General features: G+C 39.5%; 1 long non-coding RNA gene across 2 annotated transcripts; it reads right to left on the minus strand.

Moving 5' to 3' along the window:
• Positions 1-10,606: 10,606 nt before the first annotated feature.
• Positions 10,607-14,926, minus strand: LOC113950793. 2 transcript variants are annotated; one of them, XR_003528883.1, is made up of 4 exons: positions 14,864-14,926; positions 14,563-14,663; positions 12,248-13,093; positions 10,607-12,133 (listed from the first exon to the last, which is right to left on the minus strand). It is a non-coding gene; the product is annotated as an uncharacterized LOC113950793 (long non-coding RNA). The 2 variants fall into 2 exon arrangements; XR_003528882.1 differs by lacking the exon at positions 14,864-14,926 and having other exon boundaries at positions 14,563-14,852.
• Between the last annotated feature and the right edge of the window lie 746 nt (positions 14,927-15,672).

The following is a 15,672-nucleotide window of genomic DNA, read 5'->3' on the forward strand; positions in this document are numbered from 1 at the left end:
ACCGTGTGTTACAATTCAATAAATATGTATTTTCTTTGTTCTGTTTACAAAGTGTTACTTTTTTATCGTCTTTTTTAAGATAAAATACTACATAAAGAACATGACCTCATGAGGCATTTAAGTAGATATAAACAATGCATCTCTAAGATCCAGCTTTTTGTTTCTAAATTAAACAGTGTTATCTCCAGGAATAATTAATAGGCTTGTCTTCTTTCACAGAATCAAAGAACATGCTAAGTTGGAAGGGACCCACAAGGACCATCAAGTCCCAGCCTTGAACAGGACCATCCCCAAGAGTCACACCATGTGCCCAAGAGTACAGAAATGTGCAATCAATGTCCCTGAATATTACATCAGAACAATTTCTGTCACCTGAGATCTAATAGATGGAATGCACTGTGACATCACTGTAAATACATATTTTGCTCTACACTGTAAATTTAGCTTTCAATAAAAGTGATTAGTCCATTTTATTTTGTGCATTTGCATTGACAGAAATATTAACCCTCTCAGTTCTGTTATAGCCACTTTCCACCACTCTCGCCATGCAACACAACTGAGAACTTTCCAGATACTCCTCCCCTGCTGGGGTCGTGCCCCTTATGGGCGTAACAATAAGGTCTGGATGAGGCCAGCAGGTCCCAGGCTTTTCTCTACAATGATTCACCAGTATCTTCTTCCTCACCTCATTGCCTTGATTCTACCTGAAATCCCTTCATTGTCCCCACTGGCTACTTGTTCCCTGTGGAGATACTGCTTCCTGCTTGATGCTGCACTATAGAGTAAGTTCACAATCCTCATCATCTCCCACACTGGGAGCTGCTCAGCTACACTCAGTGTGTGGGCTTTTGGTCGTGGCTCCTGAGGACAGAAAGTATGGCCAGCAAGAAGTTGTACAGTTATAGGAACTGTATCATGGCTCAGGAAACTGGCCAAACCTGCAACAGGCAGAATGAAAAATGGGAATGCTAATAAAAGCTTTTCTTCCCCCAGAGTGCTGTGCCAATGGCAGTGCCACTGAGCTGTATATTCTGGGCTATAATGTATACCTTTCATTAGAGAAGATAGGGGCTTCAGTGGATGGACTCTTGGATTCTATTACAAATTCCTGATCCACTCCTTCACAGTGTGTCATCTCTACTGCCACCTTAGAAATCTTAATGACATGCAAATTGCTTTTTAAGAATTCAGAAAGATGTAGGGAAATGAAAACAATTAAACATCTTGTTTCTCCGCTTTCATTGCAGTACAATCTGTGTAGCTCACAGGTGGGGGATAAAAATCTAAACAACATTTTCAGTGTTTTTATGGGTATATCAAGTCCAATACAGTTTCAAATTCTGTGCTGCCTCTGTTTATTCTGTACATAAAATGGAGATACAGTGTTAACAGCAAAATCTTTTGTATTCTTTTATTATTTTGGCACTTAAATTTACACATATTTACATCTAGCTTTAATGAGATAATTTCCACAGCTAATTTCAAAACACTTAACCTCTATTTGAATATCAAAGTACATATTTCAAACCTCTTGGAGCTCTGCAAGTCTCAGAATCTCTGCAGCACTGTGTATCCACATGTATTTAGTCACATTGGTCTTGGGAGAGACACTCTTGGGAAATGTTAGTTCTGTCTTCTCCCAATTAGAATTGCATAATGCCAAAGACTTGTTTGTTTTCCTGAATGGGAAAGCTGAAATATTAATTTAGAACCTGACATGGCAGAAAAAAATAGTTTTCTAGGCTTTCCATTGAAGTTATGAGAGCTACAGCATCCTGTAGCTGTGGGCATGTGTCAAATTCCACAGCATCCCATTCCATCTCTTTTACTTAAGTTGAGTCTTAAATAAAACTAGCAAAACACTTTCTGGAGCAAAAGGGTTTTGAGCATGTGTATTGTCTTTTGAAATTTGTTTTCAAACTTGGGTCTGATTTTCTGAATCAATTCCCAAAAAATTCATTTTTCTCCAGAAAAAAAAATCACTTTAGGAAAATGTGCTATTCTCCATCATACCCTAACTCACCATCTTCATAACCCACTGAAGACAAGGGAAGTCTGTGTTCTCTTACCCTCACCCATGAGAAGGTCCTAATCTCCAGGTAAAAGTCAGTCTCCGTTTCTGTTTTTTCTCTGCATCACTCTCAGTCATGTATTTCACAGGGAGTCTAACAGAAGGGACTAGGAGCAGGTTACAGCAGCTTGAGTATCTGGCCTCAGACAGGACTCAAGGTCCTCCTTGAGTGAAGGAACAAGTACAAGACCGCTGTCTCCTTGATATGGATAGAAATTACTTTTGGAGTTTCCTATCAGAGAGTTTTTCCTCACTGATGTGGAGGCTGGGTTGGATGATGAGGTAGACACTGCCTTTTTCTGCACTGCCAGTCTATGATTCAAGCCCTCACATTTTTGCTGTCCATGAAAATAAAGGTTAAATAAAAAAAGGTATTTCTCAAATTATGTGTGAAATGAAGAGAAACTGATGCAAGTGTTTCACTAGAAGTGCTGAGCATCATTGATTGTTTTGCATTGGGTGGTGCTGGTTCGTTATTGCAGTTAGAAAGGCACTCAGACTCTATAAGGTATTAGTCAAAATGTAATGTATTAGCAATAATACCATAAGAAGAAAGCAGTACAATCTTACATCCCCTGTTGTGCTGGGAACTCGAAGCAGTGTAGCATCCAACAGAAGGGTCCAGGGACACATTATAAGAGCCAGCCAGCGGGTCTACAAGAGAGCTGGAGAGGAACTTTTACCAGGACATGCAGTGATAGGATGAGGGGGAATGGCTTTAAATTGAAAGAGGATAGGTTTAGATCAGATATTAGGAAGAAATTCTTTACTGTGAGGCACTGGAACAAGTTGTCCAGAGAAGTTGTGGATGTCCCATCCCTGGAAGTGTTCAAGGCCAGGTGTGGCAGAGACAAGTTTTATAGGGACCATTTTATTGTGCAAAGCAGAGGCTGCAGCACTGCTGAGTGTACAGCCTGGCCTGTTCTGCATAATTAGCTTCTCACCTACTATATTTTTCATTTAGTGCTTCAGTCATTTGAAACCGATGTTGAAAACAAATCATTGTCCAGTTGAGCTAAAAATCATTCTACTAAAAATCTTCGTACTATTTCACACCAGCTACTTTCAATCTCTTCCACACTTTGTCACTATTCAGTCTCTGTATGTAAACTGCATAAAGATTTTATATGTGCTTGTAAATTTGACAGGCATATGTAATACAGATTTATTCAGAATATGCAAATTGATAAGGGAAAACATTCTCTCGCTCTCTTTTTTTCCCTGACTCTGATGATAATTACTGTTGCTTTGCATAAATCACAGCAGAGCTGTGGGAGCTGGAGAGATACAAGATTCAAGCTTCCTGTCTGAAGTCATTTCTCAAAAATCTTCCACGTGCTGATGAGCTTTCAAAAGAATTAAGACATTTTATCTCATATCTTCAGTTGGTTTATGTTTTAAATATTACTTTATTTAACTTTTATTTATAAGTCTGGATTTTCCATCACTTCTTATTTTCTTGTGTCAAAACTTTTCTAGTAGTACCTGTTATGGACATCTCAGCTAAGCTGTAATTCCTTATATGTTTTAAATTGGATCCCTTTCCATTTGAAATGGGTGGGAGGGTTTTTATCCATGTTATGAATTTTTAAATAAAAAATTTCTGAATGTTGCCCCACAAAGAAATATTTTCTTGCCATAATGAAAAAGAGGCAGGAGGATTGCAAATAAAAATTAAATTTATTTTAAATAGATAATCCTGTCTTCAAAGTCATCAAAGATCAGTCTAGCAGACAAAGAATTTCATGTGGAATCTTAACAAAACCCCCACCTGAATATAATGGTTTGCAGAAGGAAAAACTGCTTTCCTCCATGCCTGTGGATCCTCTTCTTGCAGCCACTGGATTTTCTGAAGTACTTAGTGAATGTGAACTGGACAAACTCTTCTGGATGCTCTCATAGATGAGTAATTGTCAAGCATTGCTTGCAGGTTGAGACAAAATCATTCTCCAGATTAAAAAAACGAACCATGAGAATGTGAGTAACTTCTTGTTCTTTTCTGGTTTCCAAGGAAAAAATTCACCCAATGTCTGTGGCATAACACCCTCATTTTGTTAGTCTGTTTGGTAATTAGGTACTGGTCTCTTTACCAAACCACAGGAATCTGGGAAATTTTCCCAAGCTATAACCATCACAGCTACATGGTATCCATGCCATAAGAATCAGAAGACTTTGGTTCATATTTCTTCTCTTTTATAGAACTTTTTGTCTTGTTATTCCGTGTTCTTCCTTTCCTTTTTTCTCTTTTTCCTCTTTTTCCCATGAGCGTTTTGGTCTTCACAGGATGTTAGCATTGTTTGACTGCACAAAAAAATGATTTCTAAATTTTCCTTACACCATAGAGAATTACTGCTTAAAACAATGCAATACCAGCAGAATTTCTAAATCTAGCTGTACTTCAGTTGTGATTTATAGTCACACTTCTCTCTAATGAGCCTGAATTGTGTGCAGCAGTATAGGACCAGCCTTCTAAACTACTTTGGTTAACATGTCTGAAGTAAAATAAAAGAGTGGTTATTAATTTTATTGGATTGTAGTTATGCACTTGGAACAATTTTCAGTTGCCAAGAAAGTAATTACTGAGCTTAAGCAGAGAAAATTCCTCTTGGAAAAAAATTAAGCCTATGTGTAAGACTTTAGACGTTGGCCATATATTTTCATGAGATAGGATTGCTGGTTACAGGCAGAGGACAAGCATCCCATAATTTTACTGTCACCTCTCTATTTGCTATTATTTCTGCCTAATAAGCCTTATGTTTTCAGAAATTTGCATACTGCTATACATCTCCATTTTCATACTCCTAGTTCAACTAACAGTTTCTAGTAATTACTATCAACAGACAGTACAGTGTATGTAAAAGGTGATTTGGAACTACAATGAGAATCACAAAAATCACAAAATAATTCAGGTTGGAAAAGGCCTGGGTGGTCCCTTGTTGAACCTCCAGCCCAAAGCAGGATCAGCTGTGAGATTGTCCACAGCTTCATTAAGTTGGGTCTTGAAAACTTCAGAGATGAGACTGCACAACTGCCCTGTGCTAGCCCTTGACTGCTTTAACAGCTGAGAGACAGGAGCATCATCCATAGATCCTCACAAATTTGGGGGTTCTCCTCCAGAATCATAGTTTGACTCTTTGTTTGCATTTTTAAAAAAACTGTAACATGTTTCTGGCTCTGTGGTCTGGTGTTTGAACTCATCCAGATATCCCTATGCAGGTTGTCAGTACTCTAAAAGTTGTGCAACAGTAACAACAGACCATTTGGACGTCTGATGACAGATTTGTTTTAAAAGTCTCTGCAGTTTAAACAGTGCTGTATTTTACTATTCTAATTACTGGTTCACAACTGTTAGCATCAAAATCAGCCCCAGAGCCGGTAGTTTATCAATGTCAAAAAGCAAAGCAATTTTGCTTTGTTGCACAACTTTCCAGTGTCTAACTGTGATTGCAAAGCTTTCCTTCAATTAAAGGGCTGATTTTTGACAACTGACTTAAACGGTACTTTAACATTGCAACCTACTTGCCCAGTTTTCCATCTCCCATCCCATGCCCCTATCTTTTGCTTTCCAAACTTTGCCTTATACTGGAAAATCAGGGGTGGAGCTTGAATAGTTGAACTGGGAGCATTTGGGGATGCAGCTGGATAAAACTTCTGACGAGAACAAATTACCCTGCAGTCAGTTGAATGCTGACACTCGAGGGGAGACATTTCCTAAAAAGTCAAACCTTGACATGTGAATGATCTCTGGACATAGCTGAAGAAAGGATTGGTGCTGCATTGCTGAAGGTTCACAACATTTAACATTAGCAAGCATATGATGTCCAGGAACATGACTAAGTTTTCAGCTACATGTTCAAACAAAGGATGTGAACCTGAGAAGAAGGAAGTCATGTTTCCATAGGTTATGAAAGAGCTATATGCGAATCCACAGAAGCTGAAGTGGAGCAGTTTAATGACCCATATGAAGGAAGATTAACTTCTTCATGCTGGACAATGGCAAGAGCAAGCCATTCATAACAGCTGTCAATGTTAGAGACAAGCAATCTGTATTTGCCTTATTTAACACTGAAAGCACTGAGCTGTACAAATATTGAAGGCTGTGAGAACATGGAGCTGTGGCAACAATAGGCATTTTAAAATTTGAATCAGCTCTCTGAAATTGCTGAATTACATTAATTTTCAGAGCACTGCATCTCCAAATTATGTGTATAACTAATAGATCAGTATTCTGAATGTAAACTCAGACTAGCTAAACAACCACATGATTATTTGCATAGATCAGTGAAAACTGCTGAAAGCAATATTGATATTCACAATATCTAGCAAACATGGCAATGTTCTTTTAGTTTTTCTTTTCAAGTGTCAGATACAAGCATAATATCATTTCACTGAAAATAATTTTAAAGTAATGAGCAAACAGAAACCAGCTGTGCAATTCACAAAGCTGTTTGGTTTCAGTCCCTTCCCAGCACAAGTTCTTAAAACAAGCTTTTAATGTCAAACTGAATTTGGAATTGAAATAATTTTGCTTAAGAAAAGTGATTATCTGGGAAAAACACATCTTGAGAATTCCAAAACACTTTGAGGAAGAAAGACTACACATTTGGGCATTACTACTCAAGATGTAGCACTCAGGGAGTTTGTGAACAGCACTCATTGGGTAAGCTGCACATACACTCAATTAATAGCCATCTTTTAATAACAGTGGACTTAGAGTTCATGGGAAATTAAAGATTCATTCACCATTGTCCCAGCTGAGCACAGTTGGGTTATACTTTCCCTGCCTTTTTTACACTGTGATCTCCAGCTTTTCAGTCTGCCCATGGAGGTGGAGCAACACAGAGATTCAACATAAGAACCAAATAAATATGTGCAAGACTGAACAGAGAATATAGTACTGGAAATGTGTTTCAGACTCTAGTCATCTAATCAAATTTCCAAACATTAAAATCCTGAGGCATAATTGCCTCTGTATTTTCTTTTGTAATTGGCCTCTCCTTTCCCTGTAGCACAACTGAATGGAGATCTGTTTCCAAAGCACATTAGCAAATTATTTAGTATTTAAAGCTTTTGACTCACAATCAATTTGCTGCTGCATCCTTATGTCTTATTCTGAAAATGGTTTCTCTCAGAGTTTGCTCAGTAGAGCAGGTACCACCCCTACGTAATGCCAATATTGACTTTGCTGACCAAGGCAGATGTTGCAACCTAATTCTCTGCAGTAACTGAAAGTCTGGTGATCCTATTTTGCTTGGGTTTCTCCTGCTCATCTAGTGCTACATGGGCAGTGTGGCAGCCATTGGAAACCTGGGATCTGGTACTAATAATTGTGTTCTTTTGTCACAGAATATCTTTTGTTCTAGAGTCCTCAAATACAAATAATTCTGTGATTAACATTAGCTGCTCCAGTTCAAGAAGATGCAGTGATACCAGCATCTAAGGTTTTATCTTTCCGCAAGTCTCTGAATTATTCTGGTAAATGTATTATAAAAATCATTGTCAGCATATGTCCTTACTACCTGATGTCACTGTTGCTGGTAGCAAACCGACAACAGAGCAGAAAAGTCTCTTTTGCTCAGGTGTTTTCTGCTTCTGAACTGCTTATAAGCATGGTTCCTCCAGCATTCATTCCCCATGTGTTAAACTGGGCTAGATGAGTTATTTAGAGAACTACACACAGAGGGCTGTACTTTTTATGGATAGGCATACACAGTACATGATCCTAAAATGCCTACTATCATAATGGCAATACAATCTCTTTTTCACAAGAGGTATTACTCTGCATGGCCTATTACACTGCTAACCCCAATGGAAATGATTCCTAGTCTTTACCAAGAGAAATATAGAGCAAGGGAGATAGCCTCCAAAATTATTATCTCTATAGACACATATTCTTTGGACTAATTAGAAACATTCCTATAGATAACAGCATAATCTTCGTAGGAATAATTAAAACAGCAATATGGATCCACAATACTCAAAGTTATTAGATAAAGTTAAATGCATATGGAGCCTGTAGCTCATGTGATTCACTGTCTTATAAAGCTGATACCAATCCAAGGACTAAATGTGTACAGTGGAAAATATGAGACTTATCTTTGTTTACTATTTATAGTGACATGCAAAAACAGAGGGGAAGCATTTGTCAGCTAGATGGGTCTTATTTTCTACGAGGTGGTCCAAATTTGAGCACATCTGATGACCATTTATAATCTCCTGGCAGTTCATTGAAGTTAATCCACGTTTCTTTTGCAAAAAAAAAGATTTATTTAAACATTACTTTTCCTCTGGCCAAAGCCCAATGAAAATTAAAGTTATCTATATGGGAGAGATCAAATTGAATAGTTCAAGCATATTTTCACATTCTGTCATTTTACGATTTGAAATTTTAGGTTACTTAGCTTGCAGAGGCTGAACTTCTTGAAAGTTTCAGATTCCAACAGGATTTTGTGAAAAACCTTTGTGATAAATCAATACTGGGGGGAAATGGTGATATTTTGGAACCAGAAACATATCAACCTAAAAGATTTTTGCCAGCATTTTATCATATTTATCTATATATGACAAAGAAACAGTTTTCATCAAGCCAGTCAGAGACACCTTGACATTTTTGATACATGTATTTGTCATTACTTCTGGAGGTCTGAAAGTGTCATTAGAATAAAATACACAGTGGACATTTTTACAACTGATATCAGATTTCACTCATTTTGCCTGCATTAAAAAAAAATGCTTTCTTATTAAGTGTGCCACAGTACTTTACATTTCCCATCCATGAAAAAGTCCTGCATTTTGGGATCCAGAGTGAAAGGGTGTGTGTCGTTCCAACAGCCCTGATGGGCAGACAGATGAATCCTCAGCCCACAGCTGTAAGCACGCCTGAGAACAATCCTGAAAAAGCTGTTAGCAGCTTCCTGAAGCAGGGCTGATTTTCTCCTTACCCACCTGCATCTGTGTAAATTCTCACTCTTTCGTTCCAGCTCTCTAGGGACTGTTACACTAGCTGGTAGAATAAATAGAGCGGGAATATGTCCCTTCCCTCTGCTAATGCCAGCAGGGACTCTCGACTAAGTGCAGCTGTGTAATGACTGCTAGAGGGTCAACAGCAGCTGCTGTTCACTTCCAGAAATTCCTGGTGGAGCAATTATTTATTTTTTCTTTCTGCTGGGTTGCTAATGAAGAGGGGAAGAAGTCTGCCCACTGGAAAAGCTCAAGGGAGCAGCATCTGGCCTTGTTGATTGGCTTCCTACCCTAGCAATAGGGTACCCTTCCAGGAGGGTACAGGAGCACTGGGAAACTCAACCTGCAGCAAGGAAGCCAGAGTCCCATGTCCCCCTCTACAGTGGCTCTACAGAAAGCAGGGAGGGTTGGACAAGCAGAATCTGGTGGGAGAAGGGCTGGACAAGGGCTTCAAAACTCCCAGCTGGAAAAGTGGGACCTTGTCCTTTTCCTTCCTTAAAATTGACACAAGGGGAGGAAAAGGGGGAAAAAAAGATTTCATTACATCTTTTAGATACCCCAAGGAAGCCTTTCTGCGGTGCAGCTGCAGGGGAGAATGGTCCATCAGCAGCTATACTCCAATATGAGACACTCACAAGAAGACTACCTTTAAAGTGCAAGTATCTAGAGGGACGGCAAACCAATTTTTTCAATTTCCCCTATCATTTGCAATCAGATCCTGTTCACTACTATCATTCCAGAGACATGGGTCAGATTACAGTTTTGGGTGGAGCATTTGGAAAATGATTATGGTCTCTCTTATCCCCAGTTACAGAAGTTGAGTCAAGTTACACATACCATTTCACACATGCCTGGTTTCTGGCCTCAAAGCTGCTTTCATGTGTAAAATGGCCAAAGACTTAACACTTTTCTTTTTAGTGTGAGATTTCATTTTAAAAAGCACAAAAGCTCTTTCTCTAAACAAGGGCTTTTGAGATGTCTTCCCATCTTATTATGAGATTAAAATCATATTTCCTTCCATAGCTGGCAACAGGGAGTCAGTGAAGTTCTGTGTGCAAGCAGACCACCTAGATAATGTTCAGATAATGGGATTGTCTTATAGATAGGAAAAATTTTGAAGTATTTGATTTTAAAAGCATTTATGCCTTTCATTAATTTTTCACAGTCCTCATTAAGTCCTCATTACTTTCCCTGTGTTACACAAAAGAGAGAACATGTTCTTAACCTTAACAGCAAAAATAACATGTTCCTGTGGGCTATCCAGACAGACTTGAACAAGGAAGCATGGCTAGAGGAGGAAGGTGTACCCAGAGCTTTGTGAAGCTGGGTATAATTTCCAAACTTACTCCAAGTCTCATTTTTTCCAGCTCCTGGCCTACTCTAGAATACTTGTTTTCATATACTTTCCAAGCTCTTGATTATTTTATTCAACTAATATTTATTCAAAATTTCCTTCTTATCTGTTCTAAATTCAACCCAGATTCAGAGGAAGGTTTTCAAACTTCATTCGAGTGGTAGGTCAGCTCTGGCTCATCACACTCACACAGGTACATATGCTGAAAACAAGGAGACTAATTTTTTTATACAAACTGAAAACATACTTACTATGGGTGTTGTTGATTGCTATGATGCTGTACTTGTTATTACATCTTTAACTGTGACTGCAATACTGTAAAACAAAATGTTTTCCATCCAAGAAAAAAATATTTGAGCTTTCTGTAAAATGATCACACTGATTCCCAGCCTGTACCAAAACCAGAGAGACTGCTCAGGGTTTCATCATAGGGGAAACTTTGATGTCAAGTTTCATAAAGCTTTAACAGCTGTGATACACACAGCTCACAGGAAAGCTTCTGGAGCAATCAGAGCTTGAAGACACTTCTCTTAAGTTTCTGGTGATTGGGGAAGAGTGATTAACAGCAGTGAAGAAGAGCAAAGAGGGGCTACTATAGCAAGGTAGACCCTCACTTTGTAAAATGTCCAGCAATTTCCCTCACTACAGGCAGGCACATGCTTGCTCCAGGCACTGCTGTAGGGTCCTCAGCACAGGAGAGACACGGACATGTTGGAACAGGTTCAGAGGACTTCAGAAAATAATCAGAGGGCAGGAGTACTCCTCCGGTGAAGACAAGCTGAGAGAGTTGGGGCCGTTCAGCCTAGAGAAGACAAGGCTCTGAGGAGATCTATAGCAGTACCTAAAGGGGAGAGCTGGAGAGGAAATTTTTGTCAGGGCATGTAGTGATAGGACACGGGGGAATAGCTTCAAACTGAAAGTGGGTAGATAGTAGGAAGATACTAGATATTAGGAAGAAATTCTTTCTTGTGAGGGTGGTGAGGCACTGCAGCAGTTTGCCCAGAGAAATTGTGGATGCCCCATCTTTGGAAGTGTTTAAGGCCAGGCTAGACAAGGCTTGGAGCAACCTGGTCTAGGTGGGAGGTGCCCCTTCCTATGGTAGGAAGGTTGGAACTAGAATACTAACTTTAAAAGTACTTTCAAACCAAATCATTCTATAATTCAATAATTCTATTATATGATTTGCAGAGTTCAGAAGTGCCCCAAATATCACCCTGGAGCCCACGGCACTTGTTTGATCTTTCCCCTTCTTTCTCCAGCCCACAGCAGGATTAAGCCCCACATCGATTTAATGTCATTTTACAGCATTCTCCCTCTCCTGGCCGTGGCAGTACCGTCCCTGGCCTGTCTTTCGGATCCTATCCAAATGCGGAGCTCCCCTTGCTGGCGACAGCCGATACGGGACCGGCTCCGAGCGCCTTGCAGCGACACAAGCGCGTCCAGGTCAACGTGAGAATTCCGAAATCTAGGGGAGTAAATCAACCACAGCCTCCCCAGAGCCTGCAAGCAGGCGGCTGCGGGGCTCCGGTGCGGGTTTCTGGCGCCGGGGTGAGGAGAGAGCTGCTGGGGGGATGGACCCTCAGCCCGCCGTGCGGCCCCGAGTGTGCAGCCTCCCTGCCCCAGGGTTTGCGAGTACCGCACAGAAAGGAAGCAGTAAGCATCTTCCTCCTGGAGCAAGGCACAGTCCCAGCTATTTCATCTTAAATATAGTACAGTCAGCATCCACAGCAATCAGGGAAAGAAATACCCTGGAAAAAAATAAAACGTTTCTAGTACAAACCACATATAAATTACAGAATGAGGATTACAACAGGGGCTTAATAAAGGAAGGAACGCTGCTACAGAAAGCAGGGATGACTCACCTGCCAGCCAGAGAGGCCTGGGAGTCCACACAGTGGACAGGCTGCTCCCCAATCTGAGCTGCTCACAGAGCATCTGCATTGAGTTTGTGCACCCCTAACTATTGCACAACCCACCCACAGAACAGAAAGGGCAAAGTTAGGGATGTGGTTTAGTTGTGGACTTGGCAGTGCTGGATTAATGGCTAGACTCAATCTTAGAGGTCTTTTCCAACCTAAATGATGCTATGACTTTATAGGCCGCTATTCCTTTTACTTCCAGTACTTGCAAAGCCCAGTGCATGGCTTGACTTGTTGCATTCAACATTGGAACCAGGGTTTGTCACAAAATAGGACAAATCTACTTCAGATATAATGTAACAGTACAAAATGAAAGACCTTCATTTGCATGATTAAAAAGAAAAAAGTCATTGCTCAAAATAAAAACATTTCTGTGGTACTGACCACAACTAGAAAAAGTGACATAGCCTATGTGATAAATTGCAGATAGAAGTCTCTGGAAAGAGCAAAAAAGATAAATATATTACCTGATATCATCCAGCATACCATAAGATAACTGTATTTTTAAACGTTTTATGATTATTTGCTCTTCGGCAATACCAGAGGGCTAAGTAGGTACACAGACACAGTTGTTCAATATGGACAGCCCATCAAAGTGCTCTCTTTTAACGCTTCAGACAGTTTGGTCATTTCTCTCTTTTTCACCTGCTATCACTTATGGCCTCTTGGTGCAGGAGAAAGATGGCTTGGCTTAGACAACACTGTTGTTTGCCTTGTTCTCAAGCGTACTGATGACAATTTGTATTTTCAAACTGTTTCTTTACTTCAACTGGGAGTGGGACATCCGAGCTGTGGAGGAAGCAAAGGGACAATAAGGCTAAAGCAGCTTGGCTTGCACACTGTGAGCAAGCAACAGAACCTCTGGCTTCTCTACAGGCACATCTTCACAGGTTATTGAGGTGCAGGGACATATTCCCACCCTAGGAATGCCCTATGAACTGCACCACCAGGCCCGTGGTGTGGCACCCACCTTCCACATGCTAGAATTAGCTGGAGTTGCACTGTTTAAGTAAACTCATATTATTCACTGTAGTGTGGGAGTCATGTGTTGTTTGCTGGAGCTGGTAACTAGTCATATTCCTTCTTTCCTGACTCAGTAGTGGTGATTCCCAGAACGTAACTATAGTCTGGCTTCCTTGGTTTATTTTATTTAATAAACTATTGTTTATGTAATTGAATTCCATAAAATATGTCCAACCTTTTTGCAAATGTATTAAGTTGTTATTATTATTGTTGGTTTAGTATTATATTATTGTTGTTGGTTTTTTATACTTTGTTATTGTTATTATATATTGTTGTTGGTATTGCTATACTTTGTTATTGTTATTATTTAACTATTTTGGTAATCATTTTAGTCCAGAAAAAAATAATTGAAAGCAGTAGACAAATTGCTAAATTTGACTTACGGTTAGAGTAGGTAAATAAATTATTTGAGAATAGTGCTCTGCTTTTGTTTCTTTTAATGCCCCAGGTCCCATTGGGTTGTTTGGGAATTTGTATGACACATGAACTTCATTAAAGTACAAAGTTCATCAAGGTATCCTTCTCCCAGTAAAAGGCATCCTCACAGAAGACACACTGATGAAGACATGTGGCCCTTTACTTCCATATGGCCAGGATTTTGGTGGGTGCAGATTCTTCTTGGTAGATAGATATAATTCACTTCAGGCTGCCATTGCCAACCTGCATTGCAATATTATCATTTCCATGGAGGGAAATTTTATTCTATGTATGTGGAAAATACTGATCTACATTCAGAGTAAGGTACTGAGTGTGAGAAGAAGCTCCCAAACAGTGTAGAGAAAGCAGCAGTGGAAAGCCTTATAATGATGGAGCATGAAAAGACATGGAAGATGCAAAACACAATAATACCAGAGACCAGATGAGCCCAGAAAGGTAGATCCTTCCCATAACAAGCCACCACAGAGGAGTTGCCAGGTAGACCACCTGCGAGGCAAGAGAGGAGCCTGGTTGCTCCATTAATACTGCATTTACTGCCATGAGACTATCCATGCATACAAAGGAGTCACCAACCCAGAAGGACTAGCCTAAGTCTAGGTACAGTCAAGACTGAATTTAAAAGCAGCCTTGGCAAACTTCCTCCTTTAGGCATCTCTGGCCTCTGAGAAAGTTGCAGGTAAGTCACTCCAAGGTAGATTCTAAAGTTACTTATGTGTCCAAATATTGGAAGCTCATAGGGGTTTTAGAAGTGTGCAAGCTTCCAAATCCCATTGATGGTAGACTCCAAAACTCCTTACCTTACTTAAAATCCGTCTCCATTCCCAAATCGTGTCTTTAGCATTTATGGTTGTCTAGCTCACCTGAGATTCAGGTGAAGTGAACTCATGGCACTTTCATACTGCAGAAGGAAGTTCAATGAGAGCTAGTGAAGAAAAATGTTACAAACAACTCGTGTTTTTTTATAACTGGTTAATTATCTTTTTCTGGAAACAGGATTGCTCTTCATGAATCAATATTACTGCTGCATTTCTTAAAGATGCCTGAAATCTACTGAGTCTCTTGGTTCCTCCCTACTTCTCAAAATAAAAGGTTGCTTACCTTTTCCCAATAAGAAATTATACAGGAAAAAAAATGCAAAAGGTCAACTATGGTAATTTAGAGTATAGGCCAAAGTCCTCTGTGATTAGTCAATATATTAAGTATTACTCATTATGTTAAATATTAAACCTGGCAGCTACTTATATCCAGGACTCTTCAGGCACAGATCCCATGTATGAAGATTTATTCTGACAGGTCTTCCTACACATTCCTTACTGATATCTTAGCCTTTGCTTGTTATTTTCATTACTCTAGTTTTGGATAAGCTAAAAAATTATTTTAGTATAGATCATAAAAATGAACATTGAGCTAGTATTGTATCAATTTCTGAAAGAAAACATTTGGAAATCATTGGCATCGTCCTATTTATTTAACTGTTGGATAAAAATACATTTAATATAGGTAAATATTCCCATTCTGCTCTTATCAAGGCTAACTTGGATAAATTACACATCAATTTTGCCACTGACTCCAGTCTTGGAAGTACTTGGCTCTAGAAATATAGGAAACAAAGACTGAAAAAAGTGATTCAGAACAGGCATGAGGAATGACTCATTTCCAGATCATGAGACAAAAGGTTTGTTGGAATCCAAAACTTGACTATCAGCAGAAAAGGGACTAATAAAATTATGTAGCAGGCTGTAGACAGCGGGAGCTGGGAGAAACTCCTTACTCTGAGGAGCTTCATCACAAGACCCGTTAATATTAACTACGTTTGATTGTCCTGTCTCTTTCAGCAAGACATGGAAAGACTTTGTGATGATGTTGTCAGACGATGTAGAAGGCCCTTTGTTCTCTTCCCCCCATGT

This window comes from Corapipo altera, unplaced genomic scaffold (genome assembly GCF_003945725.1).
Source record: "Corapipo altera isolate COAL_440 unplaced genomic scaffold, ASM394572v1 24, whole genome shotgun sequence".
Taxonomy (NCBI): Eukaryota; Metazoa; Chordata; class Aves; order Passeriformes; family Pipridae; genus Corapipo; species Corapipo altera.